This window comes from Medicago truncatula, chromosome 7 (genome assembly GCF_003473485.1).
Source record: "Medicago truncatula cultivar Jemalong A17 chromosome 7, MtrunA17r5.0-ANR, whole genome shotgun sequence".
Taxonomy (NCBI): Eukaryota; Viridiplantae; Streptophyta; class Magnoliopsida; order Fabales; family Fabaceae; genus Medicago; species Medicago truncatula.
Window position 1 is genome coordinate 17,943,109 of NC_053048.1, and position 6,173 is coordinate 17,949,281.

General features: G+C 32.6%; 1 long non-coding RNA gene across 1 annotated transcript; it reads right to left on the reverse strand.

Annotated features, from left to right (window-relative positions):
- Positions 1-5,461: 5,461 nt before the first annotated feature.
- Positions 5,462-6,173, reverse strand: LOC120576844 (uncharacterized). The gene is made up of 3 exons (XR_005642920.1): positions 5,928-6,173; positions 5,718-5,831; positions 5,462-5,563 (listed from the first exon to the last, which is right to left on the reverse strand). It is a non-coding gene; the product is annotated as an uncharacterized lncRNA (long non-coding RNA).

Consider the following 6,173-nt stretch of genomic DNA (forward strand, 5'->3'; position numbering starts at 1 on the left):
TTTTAGATTAAAAAGATGAATAGGGAGCTTCAAAATGAAGATTTAGTGAGAAAAATGTCAAAACTCCCGAGAGCACCCTATTTTCAGTTCGCCTTGAGTTCGCCACGGCGAGCAACCCAATTCTAGTGCTCGCCATAGCGAGTAGATGTACTCGCGAGGCGAGTTGCCCAGTTTTGAATGCTGATTGTTAATTAATTGAATGTTGTTGAATGATATTGATGTCTAAGCATGATTATTATTAATTGTGCATTTTTCTGGAATTGTTGGATTGAATTATACTGATCTGTTGTTGACTGTGATGTATGCTTTTATTTAATTAAATCATACATGTTGTTGAATTGTGGGTTGTGAGTCATATACATATATATGCATTTGTCGAGTTGTATGTAGATATACACAAGTGGGGTCAGTTGCATAAGCATATAAAGCGGGAGGGCTCTGGCCCTGGAACGCCTTGTCGTTCAAAGCGGGAGGACTCATGTCCTGGAACACTTATTGTTCAAAGCGGTGAGGGCTTATGCCCTGATGAATGCTTTAACCATTCAATATCCGGTGAGGGCTTCTGCCCTGTAAATTGGTACCACATGCATGTGCATTGTCGAGGAGTCGTAGCGGTGTTGTCGAGTTGTTGCATGAGTCGTTGTCTTGGTTGTAAATGCCATTGTTGATGATGTGTTGATTATGAAATATACATTTATATTTGAATCATTATTATTATATTAGGGTGTTAGATTCAATTGATGAATTTATTATCTATATTTATTGTTGTGAATCTCACCCCTTCTGCTTGAAAATCTTGCCCTTCCTATGGGTAACTTGCAGGTGATCCCGAGTAGTAGGTGGTGGCTCAAGTGTCTAGGGCTCTGATACGTACGGGATGGGATTTATTTGCTTATTTTCATTCCTATGTATCAATTTTTGGAACATGTTGATGTAGCCCTTTATTTGGTTGTTGGATTTATGTTGATGAGGCTTTTAAGCCAAGATTATTTATTGGAGAATTAATATGTTGGATGTTTGTGGTTAATTAATGTTGAAAATATTCCGCTGCAAATTATTAATGTTTTATGGAAGATGTTTATTAAATAGTTTTATAATCTATTTAAGAAATTTTGAAAAGTAGTGTGACATGCTCGTTTGGGATATACTCTGATGTATTTATTTAATATTTAATTGTTTTGGGATAACGGGGTGTTACATATAGCGCTTTTTTTTGGCTTTAGCTAGCACTTTGTGTAACGCCCTATTTTATTATTTATTTATTTTATTGAGTTTAGATGTCTTTTTATAATTTAGTCGATTTATTTTGATGACTGATATTTTGTTATGTTATATGTTGATATTTATTAGTATAATATATATGTTATGTGGTGTAGAAATATATTTGTTATTTGGTGTGGAAATATTACGTTATTTGGTGTAGAAATATTATGTTATTTGGTGTGGAAATATATTTGTTATTTGGTGTGGAAATATTACGTTATTTCATGTAGAAATATTATGTTATTTGGTGTAGAAATATATATGTTATTTGGTGTAGAAATATATTTGTTATAGAAATATATATATATATATATATATTAGAATAGAATATTGAGACTTGGAGGGCAGATTTGGAAATAAGAGAAAATAAGTAGGTTAAGGATTTAGATAAAAGGGGAGAGTTAGAATTAAAAAATAAGGATTACGTGAAACCTGTTTTTGGAGAAAAAAGGAGAAAACCAAGAGAAGAGAAGAGTCAGAGGAGAGAAAGCGGTAGAGTCCTTCGTCGATCAATCTAAGGTAAGGGTGAGACTAATTTTCTCTAATTCTAAGTTGTATAATTCTGAAATTGAGTTTAGCATATTGTAGGTTGTAGTTATGGGAATTTGGGAATTATGTTTTGAAGTTGTAATTGGTTGTTAATAGAGTAGAAAATCCGTTGAATTTGTGTAGAATTGATGTTTAGATCATGGGTTATTTTTAGTGCAATGTTTTATATGGTTTTGAGTGCCTTAACATGTATAGAAATGGTTAGACAATTTTTTGGATCAAATTTGGGCATAGGGAAGTTAAAATTGGGATTTTGGGGTGAAAAGTGGGTTTTTCCCAAGTTGCTCTCTGACAGCATGTCCTGTTTCATGTTCTTGCGTCTTTTTCACACGTTTCTGTTTTGAATTGGCCTTTGGTGTAAACATGAAAGTTGTAGATAATTGAGTTAGCTTTCCATTGGCTTTGGTTTGACGTGAAAATGATATTTGATTCTTGAGATATGATGAAAATACTCCAAGTATGTCTTAGTGAAATTTTATGAAAATTCAGCATAACCGTTTCTAAGTTAATCCAAAACTTATGGAATAATTCCAAACCTCAAAACTAGAAGTACTATGAGTTTAATTAAGGGGTTTAAGAGTATTTAACCTACGTGGTGATGGATCTAATTTGGTTTGATGTGAATATCCTTGTTGGATGATTTAATATCTATATGAATGTATATGTTGATGAATATGATGTTATATGATGTTGTTCATGATTGATGAATTATTATATGAATGTATATGTTGATGAATATGATTTGATGTTGTTAGTAATGTGATATATTTGTATATGCATTATGTGAATTATATAAGATGCTTAAGTTGATGATTGATTATTATTTGACATTGATATATCTTGAGATGTTTATGTGCTGCCTATATTGCTGTCGTATACTCCCTCCGTCCCAAATTGTATGACGTTTTGAGCATTTCACACATATTAAGAAATGTAATTAATATTGTGTGGAAAAGAGATATTATGATTTGTTTTACAAAATTGTCCTTAATAAATAATATGAGAAAGATAAATGAAAGAATTGAAAGAAGAGAGAGTAATAAATAGTTACGGTTATAATAGGAAAAGTAACATTAATGTTGCATTGGTATTGTAAAGCGACATATAATTCGGGACAATTTTTTTTCTATAAAGCGACATATGTAACGCCCACTTTCGTTTAGTTAATTATTTAATCGAGTTTAGACGATTATATTATATTTATATAATATATGTGTGAGTTTTGTTGATTTAGATGATTTGGATGATTTTGATGTGTTTCAATGATTTGATGAGATTATGAGACTTATTTTATTGTTAAATAAAATAAGATTTGAAAATGAAATAAAATATTTAGTTGAGGGCTGTTTTGAGATTTTAGAGAGTTTTGGGGGAGAAAGTGAGATAAGATAAGATATTAGGAGGAGATATAAAAAGAATAGACTTAGTTTTAGAAAAGTCAGTACGTACAACTGTTTTTGGAGAAAAGGGAGAAAAAGCCATAGAAGGGAGAAGACCAAGAGAGAGCTGCGATTTCTGCAAAACAAGGTAAGGGTGAGACTAATAATTCAGTAACGTTAACTAGTATGATTCTGATGATCAATTAACAAAGTTAGGATTAAATTAGAAAAGTTTTGAAATTTGGGTTAATAGGAGAAATTGATGATCCGATGATGTTTAACTGTTAGATTGTTGTAGAAAACGTCCCTTGACTTTAGATTATGACTAGAATGAATTCATGAATCAAAATTAGGCTTTAAACCAAGAGTTTTGATGGATTTTTGTAAAAACTGCAATTCAGTCTGTATTCATCGCTCGCCCTGGTGAACGATGATCCTCGCCTCGCTAGTGATGAAGTTCATCGCTCGCCACGCGAGCCAAAACCCCTCGCCTCGCGAGTTACATGTCGTAGCTCGCCACAGCGAGCAACCCTACTCGCCATAGCGAGCATGACCAGAGAGCATGTCGAATTCTGAGTTTTTGACTTTTGAGTTGAACCTTAGATGCCTTTGAGTACCTTTAGGTGTCTACTAAAGATTAGATGATGATTTAGAACAAGATTGAACCTGAAACAACCTTAGTTGGGAATCTGGCTTGTACTCGCCATGGCGAGCAGATGCTCTCGCCTCGCGAGCACTTACAGAACTGAGTGCTTTTGAGGATTTTGAGACCTGAGTTGCTTGGTTTGATTAGGAAAGGAACTTTAGGTACTAATGAGACCTATTTAGGATATTAACTGAGAACTGTGAAGCTATTATGAAATGCTAAGTGATTATAATGTGATTTATTGATTGATTGCATTACTTGAATTATTATTGAATGATCAAGAAGTTGTTGAAGATGAATTGATATTAAGCTGTTGATGTGATCTGATTATGCTGCTATTGTTAATTAACTAAGTTGCATGAGTCTGGATAAGATAATTAAAATGATGATGAACTCCAAATTATTGGATGTATAAGAGATTTGATGATTAAGATGTTTTGTTGATAGAGTCCATGCATTAGCATACATTGAGCTTTGTCCTCCCCACGATGCTTAAAGTATATTAATACTATGATGACGATTGGTACCACATGCATATAAGAGGTCTAAGTTGCATTGTCGCATTTGTCGAGTCTAAAGATGTTATGTTATTGATGATGATCGAATGCTGTGATTACTTGATAATTGTTATCAAAGATGCAATGATGATTAAGACTGTTTATGATGTTAATTATGATTTCGAATTATATTGATTAATATTATTGTGTTATGAAATCTCACCCCTTCTGCTTGAAAATGTTGCTCTTCGTATGAGTAACTTGCAGGTGATCGTGCTTAGTGTGCAGTTTGCTGTCGTGAGTGGCCTTGCCTCACTGAGTCGTCTAGGTCGCTTTGATACGTAACGGGATGGGGTGTTATGATATGCATGCTTCATTGTCTTATGTGAACAATTATGTTATTTTATGATATTGAATTAACTCATTTGAAATATTTTGATGGGGCCTACGTGCCAAAATGATTTATGGTTTTCAAATTAATTTCCGCTGCAACGTTTGAAATATTTGTTAAAGTTAAATTGTTATTTAACTGTTTTGCGATTATGTTTGAATGTGATATCCCGTTATTTGATGTTTACTCTGATAGATGTTTAGAAATTTTTATATTGGGAAAACGGGGTGTTACAACATACAATTTGGGACGGAGGGAGTATTAATTAAGCTGCATGTGTCGGTTTAAGTTGTAAGATGTTGATCCAAATTATTGGAGTTATATGAGATGTCTTTGTTTAAGTTGTAAGACGTTGAGTCCATGCATACTCATTTAACTTGAGGGCTTGATGCCCTGTGAGCCTATTTACGCTCAATATGTTAGGGCTTGATGCCTTGTAAGTTGAGGGCTTGATACCCTGTGAGTCTATTTATGCTCAATATGTTGGGGGCTTGATGCCCTGGATTGGTACCACATGCATGATTAAGAAGGCGAAGTTACATTGTCGAGTCAAAGTCGTTATTGATGAGTTGTCATCCATGAGTTGTTAAGTTGTTGAGTTGTCTTCTATCCACGTGTTGTTAATGAAGTGCTTATGAAGATTATATGATGTTGTTTATGATATTGATTATGATGTTGTTTATGATATTGATTATGATGTTATGATGTTGTTTACAACTAATTAGTTAACATAAAGATGCAGTAGTCTTCGTCTATCTTCTTGATCGTCTCAACATTTTTATCCAAAACAAGCAGGCAAATCATTATTCATTTCCAAATTTTGTTCACTCTCCACCACCTGCATATATAGCAGAAAACACCATTAAGCATAAGCAACTATTAATTAGAGACAAATTTAAAGTATTACTGATCATAGTACAAATTAAAGCAAGATTATAAATTAAAAACACTACCACTTCTGGCAAATATATATAGAAAAACATGAAACTCACCTTATCATAAAAATATCATATAACTTTTAGGCTGATCATGAACTGACATCATTCTTCTTGGATTTCTCTTAGTTTATCTTTTGAGTATGTCACACACTTGAAACCATCAATGTACTCCATATATTGTAACAAAAAATAATCATGTTACTTAATAATAATAATAAACTTAATTATATATAAATATTATACTTTAATATAAAAATAACATACCAGCTTTGGAAATCTCATTTAGTTTTGAAATGAGAATCTATGTGATAAACCTCATCACAAAGTACCCGCAATTTATACCATTTTCTTGGCGAGGACACTACAAAAAATAAAATAAATTTGTATCAATCAAATTGTTTATATTATTCATACACTAATTTTTTAAGGTTGTTATGTTATATTATTAAACATGTACTCGGACCCATGATATGTTGTTAAATTTATTCTTTGGTACTTGAGCATCCCTTG